The sequence below is a fragment of the Rhinoderma darwinii genome, chromosome 10 (assembly GCF_050947455.1).
Source record: "Rhinoderma darwinii isolate aRhiDar2 chromosome 10, aRhiDar2.hap1, whole genome shotgun sequence".
In the NCBI taxonomy this organism is placed as follows: Eukaryota; Metazoa; Chordata; class Amphibia; order Anura; family Rhinodermatidae; genus Rhinoderma; species Rhinoderma darwinii.
In genome coordinates, this window is record NC_134696.1 from 31,786,959 (window position 1) to 31,814,198 (window position 27,240).

Sequence of the window (27,240 nt, forward strand, 5' to 3'; positions counted from 1 at the left end):
ATCTACAAATCTGCCTGGAGTCTGTGCTTCTCCAATAACGCAAAGATGCCATGTTCTGCATAGGTTGATTGTGGATGAAGAAGTTGCCCACACAGAGGTATAAAGTAGATATTGATTGTGTGGACTTGCCCTTGTGCTTCATACCCACGCATGTACAGTGAAGGAAAAAAGTATTTGATCCCTTGCTGATTTTGTAAGTTTGCCCACTATCAAAGACATGAACAGTCTAGAATTTTTAGGCTAGGTTAATTTTACCAGTGAGAGATAGATTATATAAAAAATAAAATCACATTGTCAAAATTATATATATTTATTTGCATGGTGCACAGAGAAATAAGTATTTGATCCCCTACCAACCATTAAGAGTTCAGCCTCCTCCAGACCAGTTACACGCTCCAAATCAACTTGGTGCCTGACAGCTGTCTTACATGGTCACCTGTATAAAAGACTCCTGTCCACAGACTCAATTAAACAGTCTGACTCTAACCTCTACAACATGGGCAAGACCAAAGAGCTTTCTAAGGATGTCAGGGACAAGATCATAGACCTGCACAAGGCTGGAATGGGCTACAAAACCATAAGTAAGACGCTGGGTGAGAAGGAGACAACTGTTGGTGCAATAGTAAGAAAATGGAAGACATACAAAATGACTGTCAATCGACATCGATCTGGGGCTCCATGCAAAATCTCACCTCGTGGGGTATCCTTGATCCTGAGGAAGGTGAGAGCTCAGCCGAAAACTACACGGGGGGGACTTGTTAATGATCTCAAGGTAGCTGGGACCACAGTCACCAAGAAAACCATTGGTAACACATTACGCCGTAATGGATTAAAATCCTGCAGTGCCCGCAAGGTCCCCCTGCTCAAGAAGGCACATGTACAGGCCCGTCTGAAGTTTGCAAATGAACTCTGAGTGTGATTGGGAGAAGGTGCTGTGGTCAGATGAGACTAAAATTGAGCTCTTTGGCATTAACTCTACTCGCCGTGTTTGGAGGAAGAGAAATGCTGCCTATGACCCAAAGAACACCATACCCACTGTCAAGCATAGAGGTGGAAACATTATGTTTTGGGGGTGTTTCTCTGCTAAGGGCACAGGACTACTTCACTGCATCAATGGGAGAATGGATGGAGCCATGTACCGTCAAATCCTGAGTGACAACCTCCTTCCCTCCACCAGGACATTAAAAATGGCTCATGGCTGGGTCTTCCAGCACGACAATGACCCGAAACATACAGCCAAGACAACAAAGGAGTGGCTCAAAAAGAAGCACATTAAGGTCATGGAGTGGCCTAGCCAGTCTCCAGACGTTAATCCCATCGAAAACTTACGTTGCCAAGCGACAGCCTCGAAATCTTAATGATTTACAGATGATCTGCAAAGAGGAGTGGAGTGGGCCAAAATTCCATCTAACATGTGTGCAAACCTCATAATCAACTACAAAAAACGTCTGACTGCTGTGCTTGCCAAAAAGGGTTTTGCCACCAAGTATTAAGTCTTGTTTGCCAAAGGGATCAAATACTTATTTCTCTGTGAACAATGCAAATAAATATATATAATTTTGACAATGTGATTTTCTTTTTTTTTTTTAATATATAATCTATCTCTCACTGGTAAAATTAACCTAGCCTAAAAATTCTAGACTGTTCATGTCTTTGACAGTGGGCAAACTTACAAAATCAGCAAGGGATCAAATACTTATTTCCTTCACTGTATGTGCCAAGCCATCGTCATTATAACTTGCACCGTATGATTCTAAGCATGTCAACGGTGCAAACCGCTGCTGAGGACTGTTCAAGCTTTAGGGTATGTGCACACAATAACTGCATTTACGTCTGAAATTACGGAGCTAACTTCAGGAGAAAACAGCTCCTGAATTTCAGCCGTAATTGCATGTACTGGCGTTTTTCGCCGCGTCTTTTACGGACGTAATTTGGAGCTGTTCTTCATTGAAGTCAATGAAAAACGGCTCGAATTACGTCCCAAGAAGTGTCCTGCACTTCTTTTGACGAGGCTGTTATTTTACGCACCGTCTTTTGACAACGACGCGTAAAATGACAGGTCGTCGGCACAGTACATCGGAAGACCAATTGAAAGTAATGGGCAGATGTTTGCCGACGTATTGGAGGCGTTTTTTCAGACGTAATTCGAGGCGTAAAACCAATACGTCTGAATATAGGTCGAGTGAATCTAGCCTTACTCTCAGAGATAGGGATGTCATTTGATACCCACCATAGTTGAATCTGTGTGTGAGTGAATCCATGCGCAGAGTGATGCTTATTACAGAAGGTGTGAAAGAAATTTTATTGTGATTTTATCTTTGCTTCTACCGGTTTTCATTTTTTTGGCGGAATCAATAGCGCAGTCGACTATGCTATTGATTCCGCCGAAAAAAACCAAACTTTATGGAGACAAACAGAAACCATTAGCAATGGAAGCGTGACCATTGAAATAAATGGTAACGCAAATGGAAAGATATGGTTTCCGTTCATGGGTTCCCCTGACGGAAAAAGGCTGACGGAACCCATGAACAGAGCCCTGACGCAGATGTGAACGAAGCCTTAGAAATAAAATTCTGCCGTTTTGTTATCTAAGCTGTAATCTGTTACCTAGCCTGTTATTTTACCAGTTTTTTGCTTTGTTGGGTACCAGTATAATAGCAAGTTCACACAGGGTGGATACGCTGCATAAGACCGCACAGCGTATACACCCTGTGCACCGTTTTCGCAGAAATCCTGCACTGAAAAAATAAAATAAAAATAGATACTTACCATGGCGACGCGTCCCTCTGACGTTCTGCAGCCTTGGGATGACATTTCATCCCATGTGACCGCTGCAGTCTGTGATCGGCTGTAGCGGTCACATGGGATGAAACGTCATTCCAGGAGGCCGGCCTGGACAAAGAAACACAGACTTCTGGGTAAACATAAGATCTTTTATTTTTTTAAGTTGCGTTTTTTGCGGCGGAAATCGCCACTTTTCCGCCACAACATCTGCTATTTCCTTATTGAATTCAGTGGGGAAACCCGCAACAAATAAGCAACGGTTACGCAAATACAATTGAGATTCTGCGGATTAAAAAGAAAAGGTAAATTTCTGAGCAGTTTTTCCTCTCAGCATTTACGCAGTGTGTGGATGAGATTTGTTCAAATCTCATCCACTTTGCTGCTACTGTATTGTGCTGCGGATTTTCAACAACTAAATCAGTTTCGGAAATTCTGCGTCATTTACGCTACGTGTGAAATGACCCATAGACCTTATTCACATGAGCGTTGAATACGTCCGTGTGACAGCCATTGAAACAAGGGGCGACACACGGACCTATGTAATTCGATGGAACGTGTTAAACATGAAGTGCTCTAAAACTTCCTGGTAGACGCTGCGCTGACTCTGGACTTGATATAACACAGTGGACCAGCACCAGCAGATGACACGGCCCCCAAACCATCACTGACTGTGGAAACTCCACACTGGACCACAAGCAGCTTGGATGCACGCCTCTCCACTGTTCCTCCAGACTCTGGGACCTTGATTTCCAAATGAAATGCAAAATTTACGTTCATCTGAGAACAGGACTTTGGACACTGAGAAACAGTGTTGGTCCACTGTGTTATATCAAGTCCAGAGTCAGCGCAGCATCTACCAGGACATTTCCCAGCACTTCATGCTTCCCTCTGCTGACAAGCTTTATGGAGATGCGGATTTCATTTTCCAGCAGGACTTGGCACCTGCCCACACTGCCAAAAGTACCAATACCTGGTGTAATAACCACAGTATCACTGCGCTTGATTGTCCAGCAAACTCACCTGACCTAAACCCCATAGAGAATCTATAGGGTATTGTCAAGAGAAAGATGAAACACCAGACCCAACAATGTAGACGAGCTGAAGGCCGATATCAAAGCAACCTGGGCTTCCATAACACCTCAGCAGTGCCACAGGCTGATCGCCTCCCATGCCACGCCGCATTGATAACACCTCAGCAGTGCCACAGGCTGATCGCCTCCCATGCCACACCACATTGATAACACCTCAGCAGTGCCACAGGCTGATCGCCCCCATGCCACACCACATTGATAACACCTCAGCAGTGCCACAGGCTGATCGCCTCCATGCCACGCCGCATTGATAACACCTCAGCAGTGCCACAGGCTGATCACCTTCATGCCATGCCGCATACTTCTCAGTAGGCCGAGATTTCGGTATTAAAAATCATTTTTGAAACTGGGCTTATATAATATTAACATTTTCTGAGACACTAAATTTTGGTTTTTCATTAACTGTTACCATAATTATCAACATTAAGAGAAAGAAATGCTGGAAATAGATCACTCTTGAGTGTAATGAATCTATATAATACTTTTTGATGATATTCTAGTTCATTGAGAAGGACTAGTACATGTATATTTTTATTTTTTGGCCACGTAGTACTATTGTATAACATGCATATAATAGTGTCTTCCAGTGCTTTAATCATGCAGAGCAAACATACCACTGGCATGCATTGCCCAAAATCATACTACACAGTGTCAATTTAATAATGCTATAAAATGCTCTACGGCCCCATGCACACGAACGTGCTTTTGCGGCCGCATTTCCCCCGAAAATCCATGGGAGAATTGCGGCCCCATTCATTCCTATGGGGCCATGCACACGATCGTGGTTTTCATGGTCCGTGCATGGCCCCGGAGCCCGAACCGCAGAAAGAACAGGCTCATTGAAAATAATGGCCGCGGCCATGTGCACAGCCCGCTATTTGCGGTGGGTTCGAGGCTGTCACTCCGTGGCCGGCCGACCTGGAAATCATTGCGTACACATGGCTACGTCGTGTGCATGAGGCCTAATAATATTGTACAGTTTCCACATAACGTAGCGTAAATGCTGTGGAATTTCCGCAACAGAATTCTGTGCGGAAATTCCGCATTATTTACAGTAGCAGCAAAGTGGCTGAGTTTAGAAGAAAAAACTTTTACACTGTGGAAAAACGCAGCAAAAAAGTTAACAAATTGACCTGTGCTGCGGAATTTAATTCCGCAACATGTCATTTATGCTGGGTTTTTGTTGATTTTCTTTTGCGGGTTTTCCCCATTGAATTCAATGGGGATGCAAAACCCACAACAGAAAGCCAAGTATTGCGACTTTTGCAGCGTAATCTCAGCGATTACACCGCAAAAATTGAAACTCTGTAAAAAAAAAAAAAAATAATTACAAAAACTCAGCTGCAGCGTCACATGGGAGGCCGGAGCGGACGTCAAAGGAGGGAGGGGATAAGTATGAGCGCTTGTTTACAAAGTGGAAATTTGGTCTGAAAAAACGCACCACAATGTGATTTTCTCACTAAAGAAAGTTATGGCCTATTGCTAAGATATGTCATATCGCCATAGCCGCTGTGGAGGACATGCCATATGTTATACAACAGTTGAAATCTACTGCAAGGTTTTGCCTTTGAGAATAAAATCACTTATGTGGGCACATGGCCTTATAGTTTTTTTTTAAATCCATGTTTTGGGTAATAAAAAAACAAAAACAACAAAAATAATTGTAAAAAGCACGGCCACTGCACTGCGTGCCCACAGCATACAGTCCAGACGTTAAATGCAATTATGTTTTACAAATCAGTCGCGATTATTAATATTTATATCTAAAAAAAAAAAAAGTGTGGATAATAAAACTCACCGGTCAGATGGGTGTACGTATAAGACTCTGATCCAGGTGCAGAGTAAATATTCGCGTTCCACTGCTTTCAACATCACCCGTGTCCCCAAACACCATGGAATCGCCAAAAATAAGAAAGGCATCACTTTTTTCTGTGCAAAACTTTTCCAACATGATCTCAGTGTGGAGACTTCCCTGGTCTCCTCCTCCTCATCACAGCAGGGGATAATTAAGCACTCAGACGTGAAAATGTCAATATCTAGACCCAGGCCGAGGCTACACCAGAATATATAAAGCTCGAAAACATCAGTCCACAGGATACAATCTGTGGGGGAGATTTATCAAAACTTCTACAAAGGAAAAGAGGAGTAGTTGCCTATAGCAACTAATCAGATTGCTTCTTACATTTTAAAAAGGGGCCTTAAATATGAGAGCTGAAATATGATTGGTTGCTATAGGCAATTGCTTCACTTTTTCCTTTGCACTAGTTTTGATAAATCGCCCCCTGTATGTAAGTAACCCCCGCCTCAAAACCTGTTTATATGCCAAATTTTTCTGAATTTATTAACACTGGCGCTTTATTTACCAGTCCTAGAGTCCATTCACACTTTGTGGTTGGGTGCAATCAGAACCGCACCGAAAAACCGCATCAAAAAGCGCATCCATATGCAGCAAAAAACGCAGTCAGTTTTCCGATGCGTTATTTCAATGCAGTTCTAACCGGACCTTAACCACTATATGTGAATTAATCTATAAACCGCTGAAATAAGATGCGCCTCATTTTTTATTACTTTTCTGCCATAAATTATAGTAAATTTATGTGACTGCCTGCATTTCAATGTGATTTGTCGCAGTTTTGCAATGCAATTTTTTAAGGTGCGGTTATTACAGGTGAAGCTCATTAAAACCATGTGCTTCACCTGTAATAACCGTACCAGCAAAAACAGAATCGCAAAATCGATACAAATCGAGGTAAAACGCGTGCATTTTTTTTTAAATGCAATTCAAAGCAATTAAGAAGCACTTTTGAACTGCAATAAAAACGCTGTAACGACACAATAAAAATGACCTGTGGAAACCCAGCCTTAGGCCTTATTCAGACGAGCGTATTTCACATACGTGTGCTGTCCGTATTTTTCACGGACACCACACGAACCTATGAAATTCAATGGGGCTATTCCGACATGCAGTGTGTGTCCGTTGCGTGAAACTCACTGCATGTCCTATTCTAGTGCGTTTTTGCGGATCACGCACCCATTGAAGTCAATGGGTGCGTGAAAATCACCGACAGTACACGGACGTCATCTATGTGCTCTCAGTGATTCACGCACCGGTTGTAAAAGAAATGCAGAGAAAAAAATAAATAAATGTGCACCAACCCTGACATCAAAAACTGATGCCACACGGAACACACACTGAACTCTAGCGTAGGAAAAACGCTCGTGGGAATCAGGCCTTACATGCATTGTAAAGGGTGAAAATTGCAGTGAAAGCCAACAAGAAATCTGCAGCATGCCCTCAATTTCACAGAGATTTGTTCCGCTGCATGTAGATAGGGTATAAACCTGTACTGGAAATTGAAAATCGACACTGAAAATCTGCACCAATTCCATAGCGATTAAATTCATCTTTAGGCTATGAAAATCTGCTTCATATTAGAGTAGTAGCAAAGTGGATGAGATTTTAACAAATCTCATCCACATATTTTGGAAAATTGCTGTGCAGAAATTGAACTGCAGTGGCGATTTTTTAATCTGTGGAAAAGGAAACATTCTCCAATAAATGCGCCATGTTCCTTTATTTTTTTTGCTGCGAAATAGCTGCATTTTAGCAGCAAAAATTGCAAATATAAAAAAAAAAAAAATGCTTTTTCACCTTTAATGTATGTCATAGTGGGTAGGTGGAGTATGGCTGAGCCCGCTCCATACACTGCGGATGTCATCTTCATATTACAGCTGACTCTTTGCGCTAATGGCTAGAATCTCAGATAACTCTGATCCTGGCCGTTTAACCACTTAGATGCCGCAGTCAATAGCGACCATGGCATCTAAGTACTTAGAAAAGGGGGGAACCGACGCGTTTTCGGGGCGCCAATGGTTGTCATAGCAGCCTGGGTGCCTAATAAAGGACCCTAGCTCTGCCATCTTGGTGCCCCAGTGGCATGGCTTCATAGAAGCCGGTATAACTCCAATACATAAGTATTACAGTGTGTTGCTCAAACGATATAAGATTGCATGTTCTTAGTAATGTGCCAAAAAAAAATACTAAAAGTTTAAAAAATTAACTTTTTGCCATTTTCCCCTAAAATAATGTAAGAAAATTAAGAAAATAAACATAAGTGGTATTGACGCGTCTGTAAGAGTCTGAACTATTACAATATAACATTATTTAACCTGCAGGCTGAATGCCCTAATAAAAATAAAAAAAACAGAATTGCTGTTTTTGGACAACTTAACCACCTAAAAAAATATTGAATAAATAGTGATCAAAATGTCATATGTACCCTAAAATAGGACCAATAAAAATGACAGCTCGCCCCACAAAAAACAAACCCTCACAAAGCTCCATTGACAAACCCACAAATTGTTTTATTTGCAAAAGTTGTAAATCATAAAAAAAACTAAATACATTTGGTGTCGCCGTAATCTTATTTAGAAAAAAGTTAACCTGTTGATTATACCGGATGTTGAATGCTGTAAAAACGAAACCTATTTTGTATTTCACCCAACAAGGAATTTTTCAATTTTTCAGTACATTATATGGTATAATAAACGGTGAAGTTAAAACCTACAACTCATTCAAAAAATAAATAAACCCAAGCCCTCATGCGGCATTGTCGATGGAAAAATAATAAAGTTATGACTTTGGAAGAGGGGAGAAAAAAAAAACAAAAATGAAAAATGGCTGCGGTGGCAAGGGGTTAAAAAAAAAATAAATTAACACTTACCTCCCCTGGCACTCCCATAGGGACACGTCCCTGATCCCCTGACTGGTTTCCTGCATGATGTTTTGCCCCATTTGATCGCTTGCAGAAATCACAGGCTGCAGCGTCACATGGGGTGATACGTCATCCCACGAGGCCGGCTCAACAGAGAACAGCCAGGGGAGCAGGGACCCATCGCTACAGTGGCGCCAGGAGAGGTGAGTTGTTGTTTTTTTATCTGCTCTTCTGTTGTACGCAACAGCAAATGCACCTGAAAATCTGCACTGAATCAAACACGACAGAGTTTTTCGCAGGAAATCCAACAGTATGAACTTACCCTTAAGATTCTATTTTAGTTAGTTTTTCTTCGGTATTACGTAGGCAATGTTAGTCAATAGGGCTATGCACATGTTCCTATGTTCATATGCCTGTACAGATTCTATATAATTAAAAATGCAATATGTTCCATCGAATGCAGTGTATCGGACTGAGATTTCTCCTAGAAGCACTGAATTCAGTACTTCTAGAGGAAAACTTGATGTTTTGCACACGCTGGCGTGCATGATGCCTTACTGGTAGGCTGCTGGTCTCAGGACTACGGCCCTATTACACAGGCTAATGTTTGGCCAAACAAGCGCTCATATAAATGCTCGTTCCCGATCATTGCCCTGTGTCATCGGCTGATCTGCTCGTTTATGCAGCGTTAAAAATCATCGTTGTCGGCAGAACATCTCCATGTGTAAATCGAGTGCCGACATGATGAAAATGAGGACGAACGATCGTAATAACGAGCGCTCGTCCCTATACATAACGAATCATTGCTCCATGTGAAAGGAGCAAACGAGCGCCGATTAACGAGCTGTCTCGTTGCTCAGAGCTCGTTTTGATGGCCCATATCGGGCTGTGTAATCGGACCTTTAGGCACAAGTTGATTTTACCCAACTTTTTAGTAAATAGTTGCCTGTAGGAATAGAGAAGGTCTTCGACTGGAGATGCAATTGAACCAGAATCGGCTAGCAAAAGCAAAGTCAGTAGCAAAGTAGGCAGGCGCCAATTAGAGAGACAGAAGTGTAACGGGTCTAAGCAGGCAAATGGCAATCAATGAGAGAAGCAGTACAAGGGACCATACAAAATCACAAGTGGCAAACAAGATGGGTCAGAATGAATGTAAAAGATCAATGGACAAATAAAAAAGACAGGAGTGAGAAATAACTATTTGACACTATAACACCATTCTGGTACCAGAGGTTGAACTATATAGGGGAATATAACATACAGTACATGAAAACATTACAGGGTGGATATAGTATTAGTTTTAGTAGTCAGGAGTTACCTGGCAACCAAGTCCGACATGTCCTCATAACATAAAGCCCGGAGCATTAGCCTGGCCTAGAACGCAATGCTGGATCGCAGGTGGTAAGTTACATTTTTGAGTCCATAAGAAAAAACCTAAAAAGGAACTAAAGCATCCCAACCAGATAAGCACTTCGATGATAACTATGTAACAAGATATCATCTACATATATTTTTTAAGGGCCATTAAGGGGGCACGATACCTAAAATGTAATAAGATAAAATCAAAAGGGAGCAAATACTTACCTATGTGTCAGGCAGCAAAATTTTCGGACCGCTCCAGAAAAAAACAGTGGTGCAGAAATCTAGCAGAGAAAATTGGGATCCATGACTACCTAAGGACTAGCTGGCCAGATCTTTCATTTCAGACAGAACCTTCAGAAAGCTTTCTGCTGCAGCAGGCTGCCTCCCAGACAGGGATTGGTCTAATCTCTGGTCTGTAAAATGGAGAGGGAGACTGTCATTATTGCTTCCTGATATCACCTTGATGGACATGTGTCTTTTTTAACTATGTAACTATATAAAAAAATGGTGGTCAACAAAACAAATTGTGGGGGCCTTAAATTCCACCTTTGGCTACATCAATGACAAAAAACATATGGAGGAAACATGGACTACAGGCATATAAAAAAAACAAATACATAGATACTGTACATATACAAAATATGCATACTACACTGTGGGGATGGGAAAGATACCACAGTGCCCCCATAACTGAGGAGAAAACAAGGCAGCCTTTTTTGTTCTTTCCAGTTGAGTAGAGTGCTAATGACTAACCCTGGGAAAGGCAGATGTGCCATATGAATGTCATCCCCTGGAGGCCTAAAGTTGCAGATGTCTTAGAAAATATGCCCAGCACTAATTTTAGAATTAAAAATATTAGGCTCTGTTCACATCTCATTTTTCAGGCACGTTGGAGAGATACGCCGGGAGTCTTGCTATACTCCGATGAGCCCATGGGCCCACATGCAAGTTTGTCAAAAGACTGTCCCTTTGGCATACGCTAGGCCGATATGCACCAGCATACCTTTTGTTTCACTGTATAGGAACGCATGGTCTACTACGCTTTTCTATGCAGTGGGACAAAGTAAAACATAAGGTATAAACTGCGGTATACTTTTTTTTTTACAATGGGAGTCAATAGCCGACAGAATGCTCCTGGCGTTTACCTCCGACGTGCCCAAAAAACAATGTGAACAGAGCCTAACTCTGAAGAGGCATCTACAGGCTACAAAAAACGTAAAGGTGCTCATGGCATTAAAAAAGTAGCCCTGCTCTAGACAGCTATGACTCACACACGCACATTCAGAATGGAATATCGGCGAAATGAAATTGAAGGGTTTGTCTCATCAAACAACAAATTTTGCAGAGGGAAGACAGAAATGTTGTATTAAGTGGCAGCCATTCCGATGAATTGCGGTCCATGTAATACATGGATGGTTTGAACCTGCCAGCACGGGATCTGCTCATACATAGCAGCTCTGCATTCTCTTATAGAAAGTGTTATGAGCGGGGTACACCCCTCTTTGACGTCCATATGCCCTTACAGGTTGTATAGACAGGTGTTGTCACCTTGAGACAATCCCTTTAAATAAATTGCATATCACCACATTGATGCCGACCAGAGGGTCAGTTGCAGCTGTAATCAGAACATCTGCCCAAGTTGGGGAAGTTGGTTTCATATACATATATTAACAGGTTATATCTCTCTGTATTAGTATTTTAAAATATTCAGACAGCTCAAGAACGTATGTCTACATTATTATCTTTTATTGATTATTCCAATTAATACTTTTTTAGAACCATTAATACAATTTTTCATGATTTTGTTGCTGACTTTTCCAGTTCATGCTCCTGTGTAGTTTTCTTGTAGTTACTAACAATATACTTCACACTGTTTTTCTTCTGGTCTCTCCAGTCAATTGCCGGCACAGGAAACAAATTCAGTAAACACCTTGGTTTGTCAGATGTTACAAAAGGAGAGCGCAGTCAGCAAACAAACCATACTCCTTGAGGGTTAACAGGAAAGAGAACCACCCCATCGCCCCATACAGAGATGTCGGAATCCACATGTGTCCTTGGTGTGACGCAAAGAGCAAGTGCTGAGCTCCAATCCAGCAGCCCTGAGGCGGATATAATGTGAGTCAACGGGCCATCTTCCCAGTGGACTTGTTTGGTTTCAAGCTGTGGATTGCTAAAGTTCTCATTGCCAACGCCAGATAGAACAGCAGTGAATCGTATGTCATTTGGAAAAATGCGAAGGAAATAATCACTTGGCAGGACCACGAATAGATCTTGGCAAAGAGGAACTCCTTCACTGCTTATCCTTCAGATCCCATAAAAGTCATACTCCTTCACCATCTATGAAAACACTTCTCCCTAAGGCTGGGTTCACACACCCTATTTACGGACGTAATTCGGGCGTTTTAGCCTCGAATTACGTCCGAAAATATGGCTCCAAAGCGTCGGTAAACATCTGCCCATTCATTTGAATGGTCTTTACGATGTTCTGTGCCGACGGTCATTTTTTTTTACGCGCCGCTGTCAAAAGACGGCGCGTAAAAAAGACGCCCACGTCAAAGAAGTGCCTGTCACTTCTTGAGACGTAATTGGAGCTGTTTTCCAATGACTCCATAGAAAAACAGCTCCAATTACGTCCGTAATGGACGCAGCGAAAAGCGCCTGCACATGCCATTACGTCTGAAATTCCGGAGCTGTTTTCTCCTGAAAACAGCTCCGTAAATTTCAGCCGTAACGGAGGCTGCCGTGTGAACATACCCATACAGTGATGAAAAGCCTAGCATGGAAAACCTTGTGATCACACGGTCATAGCCTGTTCAATGAGGTACACAGGCGGCAATAGGCTTATTAATGCTTTGAACCTAAATGAAAGTGAATTCTACATTCTATATGATTGAAGGCTCATAGGGGCATATATTATGGCCATACTTGATGGCTCCATATAATAAATAGCCAGACCTTCTTGTCCAACATTAGTACCTGACCTCACAGGTGCCCTTTTGGCTGAATGGACATGAATTTCCACAGTCCATAATCTTGTGGAAAGCATTCCCAGAAGAATATAGGCTGTTATAGCCGCAAAAGGGGGCCCAGCTTCATATAAACGCCCATGGTTTTAAAATGGGATGTCCAACAAGTTTATATAGGTGCGATCAGTTGTCCACATAATTTCTGTCCATAACACTAAGAGTATGTTCACACAGCAAACAAAAAGCAGCTGTAAAATACGGAGCTGTATTCAAGGGAAAACAGCCTCTGATTTTCAGCTGTTTTTTATGCATCAGGCGATTTTTACGACTATTTTTTGAGCTTTTTCTCTATTGAGACAATGAAAAATGGCTCCAAAAACAGCTCAAGAATTGACATGCACTTATTTTTTACGGGGCATTTTTTTTACTAGCTGTTTTTACAAACGGCCGCGTAAATGGAACGAAATGCCGTGTTTCCTATTGAAATCAATTGGCAGATGTTTGGAGGCGTTGAGCCTCCGTATTTTTAGCCATTTTTCGGGGCATTTACGGCCCGAAAAACGGCTGAAAATAAGCAGTGTGAACATACCCTAACAGATAGTGAAACGTGATTCCTCACCCCTGACTGGCTTGACAATGCGCATAGGGATATTAGGCTTGTGTGCAGCCTCTTAACCATGGATACCCATTCATTTTATATTAAAACATTGCGTTATGTGTTTTTAAGCAGCTTTCAAATTGACTTTTATTACAATTTGTTTTACTCTTTACGATACAGTTTCCATGTATCCCGTAAACATATAAGCTGTAATGTTCTCTCTCAACCGAATCGGTCAGTTCAACTGAACTGATGGCTTGGCTGAGAGCGGATCCTGCATGTCTCTGACACAGAGGTTCCACCTAATATCGATCACACTCATAGCCGAGTCGTCAGTTCAGCTGAACTAACAAATTTGGCTGAGAGAACAATACAGCTTCTATGTATACAGTATACATAGAAGCTGTTTCGTAAAAAATAAAAACCTTTTTAAATAAAAATCAATTTGAAAGTTGCTTAAAAACACTTAACACATTGATTTCATAATAAAATAAAAATTAACAAAAACGCTGCATTAATTTTTACTGCAGTGGCCATGTTTTGTTTTGGTTTTTGTGTATGCATATTTGTTAATTCCCATTGATACACAGCAGTAGTAACCTCTCTAGCGTTTTCTGCTGTGATTTTTTTTTTTTAATCCATACCATTTTACCATGTTCCTTATCCTGGTGTTGAAGCCAATCACTGATGAAAGATTTCTTGGTCCATCGTGTTGAGTTCTCTATTCCATTTGAGAAGCATGCAGGTGCAAGGTCCATGCATCACTAGTATCTGAGGTTGGAGCAATTTGTCAAGCATGCACTGTACAGGTGAGCCATTCATGCTTTGTCATTTAGCGTCATCTAGCGTTACTATACGTCTAGCTCTCTTCCGTCAGAGGAAGAGAGGATCGAAAGATTAAACGGAAAGTAACAGTTCCGTTAGAATTACCATTGATTTCAATGGTAATTCTTTTGTTTCAGCTGTCTCCGTTCGCTAGGTTTCCATTTTTGTTCACGGAAATAAAAGTTCTGCCGGTTGCACTTTTTTTTTTTTTTTTGCATTTAAATTCTTTATACATTTTTCCAAGCATATAAAATTCAGGGATACAGAAAAAAGAAATGGGATAGAAGCACATAAGAACTAGTACAGTCCAGTTTGCACATGTGATATTTTCTAAAACATCGAAGAACATTCATTCATATAGTACTATTACAAATAAGTATTAATAAGTATTATGAACTCACCATATACTATGCTAGATATAGATATTAATGTAGTGTAATGTACAAATATTGGTATATAGTCCACGTTTCATGTGACTATACTGGATGAAAACGTGCAACTGGGGAAGAGAGGTAGGGGAAAGGAGGGAAATAAGAAGGGGAGAGAAAGAGGAAAGAAGAAAAAATAATAATAAAAAAATGGGAAAACTCGCTCCCTCTCTGTCTCACCCCCCATAGCGCACTAAGCAAGAAGGATCCTAAACATCCTCCGCGTTATCTCCAGAAGACGCACTCAGAATCCCTTGACATCTATCTGATGTATAGGAGTACCAGTAAAACCAAGTCTTTCTAAATTGGTCTGCACAATGTGTTGAGGAATGGAGCAGATCCTCCATCCTCTGTATTTCATTAACACGCTCAAGCCATTGTCGAACAGATGGGGGCTTAGAGCTGTAGACCGCACTTTTGCTTCCGTCCAAAAAAAAACGGAAACCCAGCGAGACAAACGGAAAGCAACTGAAACAAAAGAATTACAATTGAAATCAATGGTAAATCTAACGGAACCGTTGCTTTCCATTTAATCTTTCGATCCTCTCTTCCTCTGGCGGAAGAGAGGTAAACGTATACTAACGCTAGTGTGATCTTAGCCGAATATGTTGGTCTGGTGCAGCACATACTTCTTGTCCTCCCTGTGACCTCATTCTTATTCAGAGATGGCTGTGTTTTTCTTCTATCTCCATCCTTATGATTCCAGGCTTGCTGAGACAGGGCTGAATATGATTAAGCTATGCAGTTGGGAGATTTTGATGTGATTTTAAATAGTTGAACAACCTCACCCTCCACCTCCAGGCTTCTAGCTACTCATGAAAGCTAAAAACAGATCAACCTAGTGGGCAGTAGACAGACCACCCAAAGTCCACCCACCATATATGCTTATGCCAGGGTTAATTTGGCATGGGTAAGATATGCAAGGCCCTTATGAAGAAACTGTTCAATATGTTCTGTATGGAAGATCATATCCCACATTTGAGATGACTCAGGCAGTTATTGTACTAGCTGAAGAAGGCCTGTTTTTTTTGTTATGGTCTGTGAGCCAAAAATGTTATGTAATGTTTTTTTCTCATTACAAAAATGTTAAATAAAAGAATTCAAAAAAACATGCTAGGCCAACGTTTCGTTTTGCAACATTGCTATATTCTTATATAACAAAGAGAAATTGGATGAAAGTGATTTGCATATGCTAATTACAAAAAATATCAGCTCACAATATCTGGGGCTACCTGTAAGTCACTGTTTAACCTTTTATAGAGCATTGAAATATGACTCTGGTTATTAGCCAAACTAGAGACACCCATCTGTAAACAGAACCGTTTCAGAGTTGTCGGAAGCTATTTTTAATACTTTTTACCAGGGAGCATTGCTCTTAAGACTCCTTACAAGACGGATATCCACAATCAGTACCTTCCAAAAGATCTGGGAAGAATCTTTTTATTTATGCAGCATAGCAATCCTAATGACATAGCTTACAGGAGGCGACAACGTCACATTCAGGGATAGTAAAGGCCCTTTTACACAGGCCAATGATCGGGCATATGAACACTCGTTCCCGATGATTGCCCTGTGTAAACAGGGCAACGATCAGCGCGTAAAAGAGAAAACGCTCGTTCATCGGCTGATCACATAGTTTATGTAGCATTAAATATTATTGTTGTCGGTAGCACATCTCTCTGTGTAAAGAGGGAGATGTGCTGCCGACATGATAGAAATGCATGGGGATGAGCGATCGTAGTAATTTCGGGCCGTGTAATAGGACCCGAAGTCATAGACACTAGGCCAACAAGTCTTATTTGCTGAGTTTCTACGCAACAGGGCGTATTGATGCAGTTTGCAAATGGGAAATAAAATAGGAATCATCATGGTCTGACGCTAATAAGAAAGGCCAATGTGAAACTTTGCAGCAGCTGATTAGAAAAAAGCTTTATTAGAAAACAACAAAAAGTAAACATATTTAACATTGGCCTCTATCTATAGCAATTAAAGGAGTTGTCCAGGATATCGTTCTTTTTATTTAGCTCTCTTATGTTCGTTAAAAAATATATTCTTTACATCCCAACGGGATCCCCTGAACTGAGCACCACATAAACATTACACCGGCGCACATGCCCACCTCCCAGTCTGTGCAATGTACTTGAAACCCGTGGTAATAATGCCGTAACCACATGGCAACTACCACAGGGTCTGCCATCTAAAGCAGCTCAGAGTGAGCCAGAGCCCCATTGATGCTGGCAGTATCCTAAGAAGCAAAACAAGCTAAGATACTTCCTATGCTGCAGCCTAGCCAGCACAACAGAAAATATCTCACAAAGGAAAGGAAAACCAGGGCAGACTGTGGCTATTTCAGCACTAAGGCCCTATGCACACTAACGTAAAAATCATCCATAATTACGGTGCGCAATTATTGACACATTCACTTCTATTGTCCACTGACATATTCCCGTATCTTCACGGGAAGGTGTTCGTGCCATAGAAACGTTACGCAAATGATAGGACATGTCCTATCTTTTTTTTTTTACGGACAGTGCTTCCATACTTTTTACGGACTGTGATTACGGACACGGTCGTGTGCATGGGCCTAACTTGGCATTGGCCCTTTAACTGTGCTCCTTTTAGCACTAGTTATTTGGCCACTATTTATAGACAATACTGAAATATTTATGCAACATCATGTCGTTTTTAAGGCATGGACCATGTTGCACTACATATCCCCTGATTGTAGTGTATGAAGGTCAGTATTTCTTGTTACGCACAAGACACACATGCCTATGGTGTAGTATCTACAGGTGAAGATTATGAGGAGGTTAAAACTTGGTTGGTGGAATTACAAAAAAAATAAATCACTGAAGAATTGGAAGGTGAGCTGCATGAGCAAATAGAGTGGGCTGCACAGGTTGGTACTGTAGGTATAATGCAAGATGTTAACCACCCAGTTATTGATTTGGGTCTTGGTTCTGCTTTAACTGCAAACAGGATAAAATTCTTGAACTTGTTGCAGGATCATTTTATTTGCTAGTTTATGAAAGAGCCGACAAGAAGCGATGCTCTGCTGGATCTAGTAATATCTAAGGGCACGTTCAGACGTGGCAGAATATTTCCGCTGCAAATGTTGGTGCAGATTTGGGGCAATTACGCAATGAATCTGCACCAACATTTGCATATTTGACAGGTAATTCAGACGTTGCAGATATCACAGCGGACTTGCCACAGATTTCAGTTTTTGAATTGCAAAGGCTGAAATCCGCAGTGAAATTCCGCTTCTTCTCCGCAATGGAAAGAGCATGCTACGGAGGGGAAAATCTGCCCTGCAGCCTAATTTCCGCAAAGTAATTTTCTGCAACGTCCGAACTAAGTTTCCTAAAAATGTATAGAAATGAAAAAAACGGCCGCTGGAGAATTCCACTGCGGACTGTCCGCAGCGGAATTCCACAGCAATTCCGCCACGTCTGAACGCGCCCTTACAATGCAGAGCTTTTTGTAAGCGTCATTGTTCGTGGAAACCTTGGTAACAGTGACCACAATATAATTTAATTTTGTCTAAACTCTAAAAAGCAAACGCAGGCTGGGAGGGCAAAACACAAAATTTTAAAAAGGCCAATTTCCCCAGGTTGGGGGGTGCACTTCAGGACATAGACTGGGAACAACTAATTTTCAAGTACATACACTACAATAAAAAAAAAGAAAGAAAATAAGTACACTAACCTCTCCTCTTCTCCCCTCTGGGTCACCTCGGACTCAGACTACCAGTCGCGGCTGATATAATGGGCAGCGTTAGGAAGTTGTATTTGAAGCAGCTCAAATGAGATTGAGTGATGCGTTGCATATAAGGGCCCGATGCTGCTCGGCATCAGAACCTTTTTTGAGCCGCAGCATGCTAAGGAGATCTGGGAGGGAGAAGCGAAGAGGAGTAGTGAGGTAAAACACCAGTCCTAGTAAATCTGCCCCATAGTGTTTTTGAACTTTGCGATTGCATTTTACACAGTCCTACCTAATGGGTAAAATCAGGTCTATTGGTCTAGAAAGGGAATCTTGTAATTGGATTGAAAACAGTTTCAGGGACCGCATCCAGACAGTTGTGGTCAATCATTTCTGCTCTGAAAGGTCCCCGGTTACAAGTGGAGTACTTCAGGGTTCAGTGCTGGGACCGCTATTATTTAACTTCTTTATTAATGATATAGTAGATGGGATTAACAGCACGGTTTCTATGTTTGCAGAGAACATCAAGCTATGTAGTATAGTACAGTCTATGAAACTTTAGGCAAACGCTTGACAAATGAGATTCATTGTGGATGAATGTAAAGTTATACATCTGGGTACTAATAACCTGCGTCTATCATATGCCCTAGGAGGAGTAAAAATGGGAGAGTCACTTTGAGAGAAATATCTGGGTGTACTTGTAGATGATAGCTTAATGATACATCAGGATCAGTGGCGGATTAAGTAGACCATAGGCCCTGGGCTGTTATCCAAACTTGGGCCCCCCTTCTCCACCGCCGCCCTGTAACTATTGTTAATACTTCCTTTTTGTCCAGACATTCACAAATGGGTGTTACTACTTCCCTTGTCAAAAGTGTCCCCACATACTGACAGTCTCCAACAATCGCTGACAGTATCGCACCATGTAGGGACACATTCTCCTGACAAGAGGAATAGTAACACTTATTTGTCTATCAGTCCTGGACTGCACAAAGACTTTGTGAAATACAAGGATTTCCTATAATAAACATGTCAGTAGAGATGACAGATTGTCTATAAACCTAGTGACTCACAGGTGACGATGTAGTTTTTTTCCTCTTTCTTCTGTATCCAGTCCAGACTTCATGACGACTTTTCCCGGCCATGACCCATTTCTGCAGAATTTGCCACTCAGATGTCTTTGGCTCCTCACTTTTCCAACATTTCCACACCTATAAACAATGATAATATTATCATGGTGCCACACACTGTGCCCCTAAATATAATAGCACCAAACACTGCGCCCCTGAATAAAATAGTACAAACACTGTGCCCCTAAATATTATAGCACCATAGACTGCGCCCCTGAATATAATTATGTCAAACACTGTAGATAGCACCACACAGCCCCCTGTAAATAGCGCTACACAGTCCTCCCCCTCTGTAAATAGCGTCACATAGCCCTCCCCCTCTTGTATATAGTGCTACACAGCAATCCCCCTTAGATATAGTGATACACAGCGCACCCTTCTATATAGTGCTATACAACAATCCCCCCTTGTATATAGTGCTACACAGCGTCTCCCCCCTTGGACCTGCAGCTCTTGTAATTGCTCAGTATAATGACCCCCATAGCTGCCCCCACAGTATAATGCCCTTCATAGCTGCCTCTACACAGTATAATTTTCCCCTTAGCTGACCCTACACAGTATAATTATAATGCCTCCATAGCTGCGACACAGTATAATGTCCCCATAGCTGCGACACAGTATAATGTCCCAATAGCTGCGACACAGTATAATGTCCCCATAGCTGCGACACAGTATAATGTCCCCATAGCTGCGACACAGTATAATGCCTCCATAGCTGCAACACAGTATAATGCCTCCATAGCTGCGACACAGTATAATGCCTCCATAGCTGCAACACAGTATAATGCCCCCATAGCTGCAACACAGTATAATGCCTCCATAGCTGCGACACAGTATAATGCCTCCATAGCTGCGACGCAGTATAATGCCTCCATAGCTGCAACACAGTATAATGCCTCCATAGCTGCGACACAGTATAATGCCTCCATAGCTGCAACACAGTATAATGCCCCCATAGCTGCAACACAGTATAATGCCTCCATAGCTGCGACACAGTATAATGCCTCCATAGCTGCGACACAGTATAATGCCTCCATAGCTGCAACACAGTATAATGCCTCCATAGCTGCAACACAGTATAATGCCTCCATAGCTGCAACACAGTATAATGCCTCCATAGCTGCGACACAGCATAATGCCTCCATAGCTGTAACACAGTATAATGCCCCCATAGCTGCAACACAGTATAATGCCCCCATAGCTGTGACACAGTATAATGCCTCCATAGCTGCAACACAGTATAATGCCCCATAGCTGCAACACAGTATAATGCCCCCATAGCTGTGACACAGTATAATGCCTCCATATGTACGTACCTAATAAATAAAAAAACATAATTACTTACCTATCCCGGTTCCCACGACGGTGGGGGATGCTTCTCCTCCTCTGCACTGTGCTGTGAGTGACTCCATGTAGACAGGCGCGATGACGTCACTACATCGCGCCTGCCTGTACCGAGCCGCTCACGGCAGAGTGAATGGTGTGTGCGGTTCGGGCGGTGATGGGCCCCCTGGGAGCCTCGAGCCCCGGGCGGCCGCCCAAACCGCCCATATTATAATCCTCTATTGATCAGGATACAAACCTTTAATGTCAATCAGCAGGATACTATTGTGTATTAAAAGAGGCATGGACTAATGGAACTGGGACCTAATATTACCGATTTATAAAGCATTAGTGCGGCCTCATCTGGAGTATGTTGTCTTGTGTCATGGTCGCTCCCCGCCGTTCCCGCTCCAGTATACTCCCTGCTGTCACGCTCATCTCCTGTGTCCTGGTCAACAGTCTCCTTTCTTCCCTAACCGTTCTGCTCGCAGCCACCCATGCCATCGGCGCTCTCCTCTTGCTTCTAGTGCACGCGCGTCTCTTAAAGAGGCGCCAAATTCCACCCAGCTTTCCTGTGTATAAAAGGGTACCTTCCATTTTGCTCAATGCCTGAGCAATTAGGTTCATACTCTAGCTTGCTAGCTGTACTCTGCTGTCACTTCTATTTGGAGTATCTGTTACGGACTCTGCCTGAACTTCACTTCGCATGCCTGCCCTGACCTTTTGCATGTGCACAGTGATAATCGTCTTTCGCCTGCCCTAACCTCTAGCTCCACTAACCGTAAGTGACCATCTGCCGCCTGCCCTGACCTACGATAGTACAGGACACTGCATCTTGTCTGCTGTTATTGTACCTCGTCTGTCCATGTCAGCAGTTGCCAATGGAGCCTACTCTGTGGGTAGTGACCTGGGGGTTCTAGCTGCCAAGTCCACATCTCTGTACAGAGGTTAAAGGGTGAATACCCAGCTATCCCTTATACTCCGCTCTCCAGTTTAGCCCTTCTGTAGGCCCTGTCACTACTTCTACAGGCCCCATGACTCCTGACATTGGAAAAGGTACAAAGAAGAGCAACTAAACTAATATAGAACATGGACAATTTTAGTTATGAGGAAAGATTTTAAATAATTATGTATATTAATGGCCCATACCAAAGATGTGGTGAAAAGATGTTTCATAGAAAATCTCCATAAGACAGGCGGGCACTCCCTCAATATTAAGAAAAGAAGGTTCAATATCCTTTTTTTATTACAAGATCTGTAAAGCTACGGAATAGTCACCCCAGCAACTGGTTTTAGCTGAAACAGTTGATGCCTTAGAACAAAGTAACATCAACACTTATGTAAATGTAAAAGAATTCCTGATGAATGTTGATCCCGTCTGGTCGCCACTTGGGAACAGGAAGGAAATGTTTCCCTTTTAGGGCAAATTGAATTATGCTTTTTTGGGTTGATATTTGCCTTCCTCTGGATTAATAGGGGCAAACAAAGTTATAAAATGTAACCCTACCCCTTGTCTTTATCCACATACTCTCCCTTTTCCTGTTTGAACTTGAACATATGCCATTTTTCAAGCGTACTATGTAACTTTTTAATGATTACTATACAGGGTTAATGTTCTTGTTCGATAATGTAAAACGTGGCCCTTTTGTGGGTTTATTAAAGAGGATCTCTCAACTCTCCTGACATGTCTATTTTAGTAAATACTTGTATTCCCCATGAAACAATTCTGGAACAGTTTCTTAGAACTCTGCGTTGTTGTTCCTCTGTTATTCCTCCTAGAAATGTATGAAAAAATTTAAAATTGGGTGTTACCATTCCACTTGTCAATGGGGTGTGTCCCTACTCAATCTCACTATGTCAGCACTGATAGGACATTGTCAGACTGTGTAGAGACACCCCCTAACTGGTAACACCCAGTTGTCAATTTATTCATAAATTGAAAAAACAGAGGAATAACTAGGGAACGGCACAATGTAGAGTTCTAAGAAAAGATGCTCCAGGATTGTTATTTCATGGGGAATACAAGTATTTATAAGGGTACGGCCACATGGAGCGGCCCTGACACGGTCGCAACACGGCCAACAACCGCGCTGGCACTATGTAGGCGCGGCTGTCTAATACCTCGTTAAGAGGTATTCCGGTTACATGCGCATGCGCATTCATTCATTCATTCGCTATGGGAGCGCCGGAGATAGCCGAGTGCAGTGTTCGGCTTTTTCCAGCGCTGCCATAGAGAATGAATAGGGGGTAAGTTGTTGTAATTTGCAAAATCGTGCGGCCATTTAACATGCGGACACTAACAGGCTGTCTGACAGCCGCACCGAACATGGTGCCGGAGCGGTTGTAAGCCGCATTGCGACCGTGTCAGGGCCGCTCCATGTGGCCTTACCCTTAAAACAGACTTTTCAGGATAGGTGATGGAGGGGCCCAAGTTGTGAGGTATATTATTCACAGGCTTTAGATATGTAAATCTTTTACTGAGTATGTATATGTGGGTGAGTATGCACAACAATTTCCAAAGAAGTTTTATGTATTTTTCAGGTTCTGATTAACAGTAAAAAAATAAATTATAACAACAACAAAGATGCTTTAATTGTAACTTTCTTCATGTTTTCTATAAAAACTGGGTTTAACATGGTAAAATGCACACTGTGCTTGGATTCAATGATCATGGGGTGAGTATGAGGCAGACAGGTTTAGGTTATGAAGGACAGGCAATTCATTGTGAGTGTGTCAATCTGTACAAGCTGCTCTTTCCCCTGGGGTGGGATCCTGGGTAGAACGGCTGCTAATTGAAATGTGTTGGTGGCTGTTTCACGTCTCAGCTCCTGTTTCAGGGCAATTTCAAACCGCAGAGCTGATTGCTGGTTTCACATGGCATAGAGAAAAAAATCAATTGCAAATGCAGAGAGCATTAACCCATCCCTGCCAAGGATCATTAAATTGTCCCAGCTCTAAACGTCCAATCAATAACCTCTGGACCAACCTAAACTTCCAAACACAAACTGAACTAAATATAAAAAAAACAAAACATGGAGTCATAATAGATTGTTTTTAATCCTGCCAGGCAACTATTTTGTTACAAATGGAAAGTACCGGTAACTTTTTTTCGCCTCTATGTTACAGGCAACATGTATGATATTAGTTTACCTGGCACATCGCAGTAAACATCCGAATGTGCTTGAGAATGCAGTTTTCTGCAGTCCGGTTCTATTCAGTTGTGGGATCGGTACTGCAATCCCAGGCAGAGCCGCTACGGAAGTGTACGGTGCTATGCCTGGTAAACTATGAAGAGGCCGCAGTGTTCATCGCCTGCTTTCATTCGTAAGCTCCTATCACAACACATTGAAGATATATAAAGCATCCAAAGCTTTACAGGAACACTCGAGGAAAAACTCACTGTGTTATGCCTAGTGCGGGGCCTGAGGGGGCGGTGCATGACACAATGATTCATAGAACACTAAAGAGAGAATCTGTGTCATGCACCGCCCAATCAGGCCCCGCACTCGCTACAATACAGTATCAGTTTTGCGAGGAGTGTTCCTATAAAGAGAACACAGACCTATTAAAATAAATAGGTCTTAGAAGTGGGTACAATTCTATCCACCGCGATGCAGGCCTTAGACATTCCCAGGCCCTGTACTCGGCATATCACAGTATATCGGTTTCCTGAAGTGTTACTCCATTGGAAGACTGGACGGTCTCCGATTTACTTAATTAGTTTTTTTTTTAGGTTAACTGAAACTTAGAAGGTAATATATATATGTGGCTTGCAAGAGATCATTGTGCTGCATAACTAAGTGGGAAATTGCTAAATGCGATCATATCAATTAGTGACAGCAATGGATGGGGCAGAAGCTATTATTACTCTAATTAACACCCAATTAACTTTGTTCTCTGTACGACTAAGAGAATTGGTGAGGTGTGCATTGTCCTGAGGTTATTGGTTGTGTGTGCCCATCAATGAAATAGGCTCTGCAAGGAGGGAGGTAATGCCACAGGGAAAGCCACAGCCAGCTGGGCCTCCAACGTCTGCAATGAAGCCGAGGCAGCATGAAAAATGCGTAGCCAAGCGATAAGAATGGAATAATTTATGTTCCAAGAACACATTCACTCCAGCAAGGAGGATAGTGCTGTGTGCCAAGGAAGCCTGCTAACACGTAATCTTTTATTACACAAATTATTAACGACCAGAAATAAATGACTATGAGATCAGACCAGGCTGCCAGCACCCTTATTTTCCCTTTATAAGTATATATCTCTTGAATCTTCCCCATGGATTTTCTTCTCTCTACTTGAGATACAGCGTTTTACCTCACCCTCCTCCTTCCTTCCTTACTTGGCAGAACGATTATAGATGCTGATTCACAAATCATAGCCTGGCTGTGCCACGTCCTTCGTCGCCCTACATGCTGCCAGTTATTGTTTGGAACACAAGTGACGAGTCCTATTACTGCGCAATTCCAACTCCGATGACATTGGTAGTCTCAATTAGAGTCTTTTCTGAAGATAATACAGGATACAGAGAACATGGTCTTCTGGATCCACAGGGTACTAATAAAGTGAGAATAGAAAAATAAGAAATCATTAGTAATTATCAAAATAGGACATATATGATCACAAAATAATCAAGAAAACTTTGGACTGCCATCGTTAGACTAGTGCAACATGTTGCTAAAATACGCATGCTTCAATCAAATCTGTCACTTATGCATGGAAGCCCTGTTCTGAGGACCTGAAAAATATTATCAGTAAGCCATTAATGTAGGGGTCTTGAACCAAAAAAGGTAGAACCTCACCCATCATTATGGGCCTCCTTTTGGTTTGTTTTGTTTTTGGTTTCTTGACTGAACGGGTTCAAATTTCTGTGGAAAATAATTTCAGAATATATCTTTATAGGGGTCCGAGCTCCATTTTTCTGTTACAGAGCTCCAAATCCCCTGCTTTTCTTCCCACAGCTATAGCTTTAAAGGGATATTGACATCTTGGACATTTATGGCATATCCACAGGATATGCCATAAATGTCTGATACATCCAAATCCCAGCTCTGGGACCCACACCTATCTGAAAGCAGGTTCCCGCGGCTCCGTGTCTGCCGCATCTAGATGGAGGACTCAGTGTAAGGGTAGCTGGTAATACAGAAACAGCCAAGCTCGCTATCCTATGCTGTTTCTGTAACTCCCATTTACTTCTATGAAAGTTACAGAAACAGCCAGTGGATATGCCATAAATCTCTGATAGAAATACCCATTCAAACACAAACCTTTTGTATGCCTGCAGCCACCACTAGGGGAAGGCTTAGAGATTAAAGAGGCTCTGTCACCACATTCGAAGAGCCCTATCTCCTACATAAGGAGATGGGCGCTATAATGTAGGTGACAGTAATGCTTTTTATTTAAAAAAAACAATCTATTTTTACCACTTTATTAGCGTTTTTAGATTTATGCTAATGAGTTGCTTAATGCCCAAGTGGGCGTATTTTTACTTTAGACCAAGTGGGCGTTGTACAGAGGAGTGTATGACGCTGACCAATCAGCATCATGCACTCTTCTCCATTCATTTACTCAACGCATAGGGATCCTGCTAGATCCTTATGTGCTGTCTTATACTAACATATTAACAATACTGAAGTGTTTAGACAGTGAATAGACATTCCACTGTTACTCTGTCTGTGGTAGTTACAGCAGAGGAAGCGTAATCTCGCGAGATTACACGGTAAATGACAGGTTACAACGAGATCCTCTGCTGTAACTACCATAGAAACAGTAACGAAGTGCAGCGATTGTGAATAGACATCCCATGGAATGTCTATTCACTGTCTAAACACTTCAGTATTGTTAATGTGTTAGTATAAGACAGCACATAAGGATCTAACAGGATCCCTATGCGCTGTGTAAATGAATGGAAATTAGTACCAGGGAAATTAGTACAAACCCCCTAAACAATCCTACACTATCAGGGATAAAACGTAATAAACCCTAGGCCACAAGAGATCATTTGTATTCACAATAATACCAGGACTGATATAATTAAAACTACTGATTGTTCAAAATTGCCGTTTTTTGCCAGATGGTCACAGTAAACTTTCTACCATATGTCACATGCAGGTACATAGAAAATGTAATGCCGAAGTACTGTTCAATTTCCTATGCAGGAACAGATCTGCAATACAAAAAAAACACCTATCACATTAACCCCCTGGACAGTTTTATTATTACCCTATGACACCACCGGGTATACTATTTGTTAAACCAATGGATACCCATGATTGTTCACTGGATAACCATTGGTGCTTAAACAACCAGTGGATCACCA

The 27,240-nt window shown here is 41.9% G+C and overlaps 1 long non-coding RNA gene across 2 annotated transcripts in view; it reads right to left on the minus strand.

The window, feature by feature from the left end:
* The window catches only part of LOC142661949 (uncharacterized), a 257,736-nt gene that overhangs the window by 140,626 nt on the left and 89,870 nt on the right, over positions 1-27,240 (minus strand). For both annotated transcript variants that reach the window (XR_012850844.1, XR_012850843.1), the window contains one exon: positions 25,264-25,478. This is a non-coding gene — a long non-coding RNA (uncharacterized LOC142661949). The remainder of the gene's footprint in view (positions 1-25,263; positions 25,479-27,240) is intronic.